This window comes from Pteropus vampyrus, unplaced genomic scaffold (genome assembly GCF_000151845.1).
Source record: "Pteropus vampyrus isolate Shadow unplaced genomic scaffold, Pvam_2.0 Scaffold179, whole genome shotgun sequence".
Lineage (NCBI taxonomy): Eukaryota > Metazoa > Chordata > Mammalia > Chiroptera > Pteropodidae > Pteropus > Pteropus vampyrus.
Genome location: NW_011888960.1, coordinates 155,355 through 164,062, shown reverse-complemented (window position 1 = coordinate 164,062; position 8,708 = coordinate 155,355).

The following is an 8,708-nucleotide window of genomic DNA, read 5'->3' as shown; positions in this document are numbered from 1 at the left end:
GTTGAGTTTCAAGTGGACGAAGAACCTCCAGGTGGAGATGTCCTCCAGGAGCATAGTGTGGTGCTTAGAGCACGGGTCAGGGTTTGAATCCTGACTTCAGGCTGTGCGAACTTGGGCATGTTGTTTGGGATGATAACAATAGTACCATCTTGGGATGATAACAATAGTACCTTTACAACAATAGGGTTGTTGTAAAGATCTGATGATTCAATGTACGTAAAACGCTTAAACAGTGCCTAGTGAATAGTCGATCCTCAGAATAGGTTACACGTCAGCTCTTGGAATTCCACGGGGAAGTACAGATCTGGGAGTCATCAGGGTGATGGAGGCCTTGGGAGGAGTGGGATCATGCAGGAAGCATGTGTTAGGGCATGATAAGGAAGTCAAGGACAGAGCTCTGTTCTGAATTAGGGTGACCAGAGAAAGAGGAACCACCGACGAGGCTGACAAGGATCAGCTATGTGGGTGAGAGCGGGGGAGGAGAGTGCCCTGGAAGCCAGTTGGTCACGAGAGTTACCTGCTGTGCCAAGTCAAGGCTGCTGGTGTGGGCCTCGGGGAAGTCACCGGTGAGCTCGTCCGAGGGCTACACTCAGGGTTAGGCCCTGAGGAGTGAGTGAGCGTGCAAAGGCAAGCATGGACTATCTTCCAGAGAGCCACAGGGAAAAGAGAACAGAGCCAGAGAGAGAACACTTTGCGGTCGTTGGTTTGGGTTGCTTTTGGAGGACATGGTTTGCAATCACAGGCCTTGGGGGCTGGGAAAAGGAGTCGGAGGAGAAGATTTGGGAAAGCGAGGAAATAATTGATGAGAAAATATGAATGTTTTGGAAGAATTAGGAAGGGCGGGGTAAAGGTCAGAGTAAGGAGTCAGCCCTGACTAAGCTCTCTGAGTCTGGAAGGAAGGGGCGAGGATGAGAAGGTTATAAATAGATGTGTAGGTAAGACAGGAAGTGGGGGAGTTATGCCTGATAGCCCCAGTTTTTTTGTTTTTTTTTTTTGTTTTTTTTCCTACGAAGTAGAATAATAGGCCATCTGTGGAAATATGTAAAATACATATGGCATCTCTCCTACCGTGGGGCATTTAGGAGAAATTGTGATTAAGAATCTTAAAATCTCAAGGGGGAAACCAGGGTTGCGGGAACCAAAGCTGATAGTGAAATTACTAAATTCTTACGAATTATTTTAATCGAGTAATAACAAAGCACCAAATGCAGCTTGCCAAGCGAGGACGGCCTCAAAGGCAATTGGCACATCCTTATCGGTGCCAAACAGTTCATTTTAATTTACAGTCCTCTGCTTACTAGCTGCTGGAGTATTTCAGGACCTTCCTACCCCGCAGTTTAAACGAAACGCTTACGGATTTAATTTTTCTTAATTCTGAATAATTTTCAAACACACGACAAAGTTGAAGGAATTTTGCAGCGCACACCAGTGGATCTGCCACCTCTCGCTTCCATCGTTAACATTTTCCTAAGCTTGTTGATTTAAATGCACTTTTAATCTCAGAATAGTTTTAGAATGACAGAAAAGCCTTGATGTGGTGCAGAGTCCCCTCGCACCCCACTTTGCCTATTATTAGCATCAGACATTATTAGTACGGTACGTTTGTCACAATTAATGACCTCATAGCAAAATATTATTATTAGCTAGTGTCTACATTTTTTTTTTTTTTCAGATTTCCTTAGTTTTTGCCTAATGTCCTTTTTTACGTTCCAGGATCCCACTGTGGGTTCCACATCACATTTAGTTATCCTGTCTCCTCAGGTTCCTTTGGTTGTGACAATTTCTTAGACTTTCCTGGTTTTTGGTGGCCTTGAGGAATAACGGTCAGGCATGCTGTAGGCTATCCCTCAGTTGAGATTTATGTGACGATTTTCTCTTCTGTTTAAAATTAGATTAATTTTTCCAGCTTTATCGAGGTATAGTTGACGTACATCCTTGTATAAGTTTGAGGTGTGCGACTCGATGATTTGATATCTTTATAAATTGTGAAATGATCACCACAGTAGTGCTAGTCTACACCTTCGTCACCTCAAATAATTTCCTTTTTTTTTTTTTTTTTGGTGGTGAGAACATTTAAGATCTACTCTCTTAGCAACTTTCAAGTACATAATACAGTGTCGTTGACTATATTTACCATGCTGTACATTTGACCCTCAAGATCTTCATCTTATAAATAGAAATTTGTACCTTTTGAACACCTTCACCATTTCATCGCCCCCCCAAACCTTGCCACGTCCCCCCACCCCCCTACACGTCTGGCAACCACCATTCTGGTCTCTTTTCTATAAGTAGAGTTTTTGTAGATCCTACATTTTTGTGAGATTGTACAGTATTTGTCTTTCTCTGTCTGACTTATTCTACTTAACACCTTCGAAGTTCATCCACTTTGTTCCAAGTGACAGGATTCCTTCTTTTTTTGTGGCTAAAGGGTATTCCACTGTATATATACACTGCATCTTCTGTCTCCATTCATACACGGCCAGACGTCTAGGGTTGTTTCCATGGCTTGGCTATTGTGAACATGATGATTTTCTCGTGGTTAGGTTGGGGCTGTAGGTTTCTGGAAGAAAGACCACTATGAACACTGACTGTGATGGGCGGCGGCATCGCCTGGCTGAGTGGTGTTTGTCAGGTTTCTCTGCCGTGAAGAGGGAGGGCAGTTTACCTCTCTCTCCACGTAGACTCATCGGAAGGGAGTCACAAGGCTCGGCCCACATATAAAGAATGGGGAGTTCAGTTCCACCTCCTTGAGGATGTGCTTCGCCTGGAAACACACTTTCGCCTATGCCGTTGGGGACCACCAGCCAGAACTGATGATTTTCTAATTCGTGGGCTTCCCAGAATTCCCCTTCATGTAATCAGAAAAACCTCAACTTGGCTCTATCACTGGCTCATTTGCCACTGAACCAGAAAAACCTATCTCTCTCACTCAGGCTTGGTTTTGCTGATTCCTGCAGATAAAGGATAGGTAGTCAATGGCAAGTGGACACTTAAAGATCATTTGTCTCGACCAGAGAGGGGGTACCGAGAAGATTCGACCCCTGGGTTGACACATCTGGAACCAGAATCTGGCCTGATACTCTCCCCAGAAGTTCCTTCCACTTTGCTAATCTTGAATTTAACTTTCATATCTTCATTATGGCTTTTGTCTTTCCTAAGATAAACCACAGTCACTTCTATTTATTTACTATTTTATTTCAATTTAATTAATTTTTTTTAACTTCAAAAAAATCTTTTCCTCTTTCTGAGATATATCACATGAATTCATGAGTGGGACGAGCCGATTGTATTTTTTCAACACAGAGCGATGTGTTTGTGCGCGTGCGCACATACGATCCTTACACTTTAAAAGTATGCGTTCATCTGTGTTCTACTCAAATCACTTTGCATGCTATACCTGGTGAGACTATGCAATACCAAGCTGCCGTACTGTGGGGACCTGGATTTGACCACATTAAATGCACAATTCAGAATAGAAACTGATGAGGAAACTCAACCAGAGTCACGCTCGGTTTGGGGACCAGAGGTCTAGGTCCTGCCTTGACCAGCCTGGACAGCTATTTCTTGACACACGAGTTCTCTAGGAGGGGAGATTTTGGCTTATGGCCTCTAACCCAGAGCTCGACTTCTTTATCTGTAAACTGGAGATCATAATCCTTAAAGATCAGACTGGGTTCTTGGTTATAAGCAGCAGAAACTGACTCTACATAGAACAGCAAATGACATGCATTGAACAGTTCTAGGAGCTGAGAGCCAAACTGTAGCACCCCACGGCACGTTCCCACCTTGGGGGCCGGGCGATGCATACGGACGGCTCCAGATGTTCCAGCTGAGCCCATATCTTACTTTGTGTCACGTGTTCAAAGCCTGGACAGTGTCTGGTCAACAGAGGAAAGGGACGGGAAAAATTAACCACGTTAGGTCTACACTGATCGGAGCGCTTCCCAAGGGATGCACGAGGTGCTGATTGAAGGATGGTGATGCAGGACATCCCAAAGGAGCAACCAGCCCCTATACTGACCTTTCCAACTTGTTTTGAGAATTTGGAATAATTTGTACAAAGTACCTGATAGAGTACCTGGTACCGAAACAATTAATTCCTTGGCGTGGGCGGATATATGGAAAACTTTAAGGAGAGAGAAAAATGAGAACTTAAGATAAAATAAAGTGAGATAGCAGTTACCCTCCTGGGAAGACTTGAAAGAGCCAGCCCAGAACTATACTTTAAATGCTCCCTCTTTCCAGACCAAGCCACCGGCTCTGAACAAAGCAGTTTCTGCCACACAGCTTCTGCAGACAAAGCCAGTACTGCAGACTGCTATTGGAGGCAGTGCTTCATTGTCAAAAAAAAACCCCAAAAAACAAAAAAAAACATTGCAATGGGAAATAGCACACCCTCCAGAATAACTGTGTCCTCAGGAAAAGAAGTAGAACTCTGGGCTATACTGCCCAGCGACGCATTGAAGAAGAAGGCACTCTTCACAGCCAACTGAGAGGTTAGTCTAGGATGGAAAGTAAAATATAACATCACAGCAGAAGGTTTAAAACTAAGTGTTATCCTTATGAAAAGACCCAAGACTACTTTCCCACTAGATAGAGTAGAAATCTTGCTTCGGTTAGTGTTTTTAACAGAATGGGAAAAAAAATTGGTGTCTTTTTTCTAGAAGTCCCTAAATATCCAGTTTATGGATACCTTTAAGCATTCCCAGTGCCAGTTTGCAGTCTGGGTATCAGCTAGCTAAAAAAAAAAACAAAAAAAAACTTATGAGTATGCTAATGGGACAGATCCCCCAGGACCCACCCAGAGCTCTGAGCCAAGGGGACACAATGAGACCTGAACATCTGCATTTCACCAAGCTCCCCAGCCAGGAAGCCTGTGACCTGGTGGCCACGTCTGTTTGCCTTTCCCTTGCCGTGGAGAAGGCTTGCTAGGACAAGCTTTATGTAAACAGGGCCTGTTAAACCAAATCAAATTTCACAGGGACTATTAAGAAACACAGAATTATGAAACAGAATACAGTAAATATTTAAGGCAAGCGACCCATGTGGACATCTCTTTCTGTGCGAATAGATGTTATGCTAGTTAGAAACCAGTCTTAGACTTTCCCCAGAGATGCAAAAATCCACATACGCAGTTTTGGTTATGTCATAGGAAGTCTGGTTTCCCTGCTTTCGATCAGAGGATGCTCTCGGCACACGTGCCTTGGGCCCTCCAGCCCCGGCGGAGCCTGCAGATCCACTAGTCTCGCTGTTAAGGAGAAACCAAAGAGGAAGCTGAAGAGTCACCAAATCTGGAAGGATTCCCACCCCTGAACAGACGAAAATAAAATCGAACACGTGCTCTGGTTTCCCAGGGTCCGACAGCGGGGCTGCAGCGGCCTGGTACTTGGGCCTCATAAGGCTCCCTCGTTCACCTGTGCCAGGCACCCCATCACTCCTAGAGGCACTGTGTTGACCTGCCCTCAAGGAGACCCCTTCTGGTGGGAGAGATGAGCGGTCAGATGGCCATGCCTGGGGGGTGTGGCACCCCCAGGACGTACTTAGGAAAGACCCCTAACCCACCTTCAGAAGCTCAGGGGACTTTTCCAAGGTAGGTGAGAATTAGCACTGACAAGAAAGAGAATTCAGAGGGCGTCCCGTACACCTTCTCACGGAAGGGACAGGTGATGTTCTCAGTGTGCATCGAGCGCTGTCTGAAGTGAGTCTGCAGTCACTTTCCAGGCAAGCAGAGTCTGGGGGCTCTGAGTCTGGTCGTGGGGCCCTACAGCCTTTGTCAGGTGACTAGGCAATATCTGAGAAGACATGAGTGGTGGCGAGGCACCCCGGGGCGGGGTGAGGCAACCAGGTTCAAAGCCAGGCCTTAGGTCTGACCCAGTCTCTTGTCTGAAAGGGTTTGAGCAGAGGGGAGAATTGGGGTGTGTGCAGCTGTGGACAGAAGTGGGGAGTGTGGGGCAGGGAAGGACCAGCAGCTCAAGGAGCAGCAGAGGGCAGAGAGGTGCAGCTTGGAGAAATGCCTGCAGGTGGAGCTCGAGGTAGCTGTTCCGGCCTCGGCCATCTCCCCTGTGAGTGCTGCTTTAAGGTTCCTCAGCCTTCAGGGTCAGTAGGAGAAAAACCTATTAGAGGGGCCAAGCAGACAGAAAGAAAAAAGAGACAAGGACAGAAGAAGAGCTGTTAGACATGAAACCTAAAAGGGAGATGGTATTTACTACTTAATAAACAAAGATTGGCCATGAGGACCGAAGATGCCCCTACATGACTGTAGTTAAAGAGACCGCCTCACCCTATGATTTCCATGCGTCTCCCCATCCTCCTGCTGGCCTGCCTCAGTCCATGGGTGCTGCCTCCCAGTGACGTGTTCCTTTCTTGCCATACTTGGCTTCCATCAGCACGAAGTGACCCTCCCCAGCCTTCCAACTGAGAAGACACTCTCTCCCACGTGCCCACTCACAATGGCTTTTTCCAATGTGCCCCCTGAAGCAGTTATCCCTTCTGAGAATGGCTTTCCTGATGCGTTCATTTCTCGGTCATCATTTTCTTTCTTGCTGTTCTTCAAGGCCAGGACCTGGCCTGCCTTGTTCATCTTACGCACCTAGTATTTAGAATGGTACCTGGCATGTGGTAGGTATGGCCTGCGAAAAAATTGCTGAATCAATGAACGAATGAATGAATGATGGCTAAATGAATGGTGACTGCATCTGAGGAAAGGAAAAGAGCTCCAGAATCAGACACAGAGAGACCCTGGAGCTGAGCCCAACTCTACCATTTCCTGGTAACCTGGGGTAAACTCTGAGCCCAGGGTCCTGATTTGTAAAATACGCTATGCGAGAATTGTGGATTTGCAAAGTGCCTGATAAAGAGTGAAGAGCCCGATCAAGTGTTCTCAGATGTAGCTTTTAAATTTTATTACTATGATGACGAATACGGAGGAGAGTTTGCTGTTATTCCAGAGGTAGGATGGAGTCAGAGTCCAAATGGCCAGCAGGCGAGCTGGAGAAGCTTGCCACCTGCAGGAGTCGGGAAGGGAAGGTGGGAATGAACAGCTGGAAGGGCCCCTATGTGCCCCACAGAGGACGAAAAAGGCTGAGCTGCCGGTCTCTCTGCTCTTGAGGGCAGATCGAGCGAGGCTCCTCAGGGTGGCGGTCCCTGAGCAGGTACCAGAGCAAACTGCATGACCCCCACTGTTACTCAGTAACTTGAATGTTTGGGGCGGGGCATGCTCACCTCAGCGTGGCTCCCCCACCTCTGCTTCTCTCCATCAGCCCCCAGCCACGGGCAGCGCCACTGCATCCACTGTGCAGACTGCCCCCTAGTGAAACCAGATGGAGCATTATGGCTTCCTGTTTTGTTTCTTTCATATGATGCAAATGACTCTCCGGATATTGCAGTTGGGCCCGGCCTGCAGAAAAAGGGAAAGTTCAGCCGAACTGAACACATTCTGGAGAAAATGGGGAACAGGGTAAAGACGTGGTGGGGTCAGGACCTTAGGAGGTGATGGAGGGAGCCAGGACATCTGGGCAAATGGGGTTCCAGGAAGAGGGGACAGCTTGTGGGAAGGGCTGCTTTAATTGTGAAAATTTCTCATTTCTACCACCCTCAGCGCAAACGCCAAAGTCCTCACTGTGGTCCTTCAGCGTCTCCTGAGCCCATCCTCCCTTCTCTCTCCCTGGCTCACTCCTCCCCAGCTACTCCGGTTGGGATGCTGTTTCCGGACCATACCGAGCCAGCCGCAACTTGAGGGGCATTGCCCACAGCCTCCTCCTGGATGTCCTTCCCGGTCACCCACGTCTGGCTTCCTGACCTCATGCAGATGCCATCTCCTTAACTGACCTGTCCAAGCAAGCACCCCTCATCTGCTCTATTTGTTTTCATGATATTTATCATTACTTCTCATTATTTTAATATTTATAATAATACCTATAATTGGTCAGATGTTTACTTTTTACTGGACACTGTTCTAAACATCCAAGAGTTAATTTGTCTTCCCCAAAACTCCTTGAGGGTGGCATTATAAACTGTATTTTATAGAACAATAACCTGAGGTTCAGTGAGGTTAAGACATTCGCTCAAGGTCTCCCAGCTGGTGAGTGTCAGGGGAATTTCAAACCCTCGAACTTCCGTTATCAACCACAACAGTCTGGACCAGCACTGCCCGAAAGACCTCTGGGAAGATAGAAATGCTCTGTGTCCTATATGATGGCTGCTGGCCACATGTGACCAGGAATCGAAAATTTAATTTTATTTCATTTTTAGTTACTTTTAATTTAAATGGATGGCTAGTGGCTACTATGTTGAACAGTGTGACCCTAGAGCCTCTTATTGTGAGGAAGTAAGGTGTGTGTGTGTGTGTATGTATGTGTATGTGTGTGTGTGTGTGTGTGTGTATGTGTATATGTGTGTGTGTGTGTAAAGAGCTTAGAACATAGCCAGGCAAAAAAGTGAATACTCAATGTTTGTTAATCATCATCATCATCACCACCACCACCATCTCCACCATCATTATCATTGCTATTATCATTACAAGTATCCATAAGACTAAGGATTTGGTCTGTTGTTCACTGGTGAATCCCTATTACCTAGAACATCCTTGGCACACAGTAGGTGCTTAATAAATATTTGTTGAATGAATGAATAAGTAAATTAAATTGAATGTGAGACTTGGATAAGGACCAATGATCACACACTCAAACTCTATGGGGGACTTGGCAGGG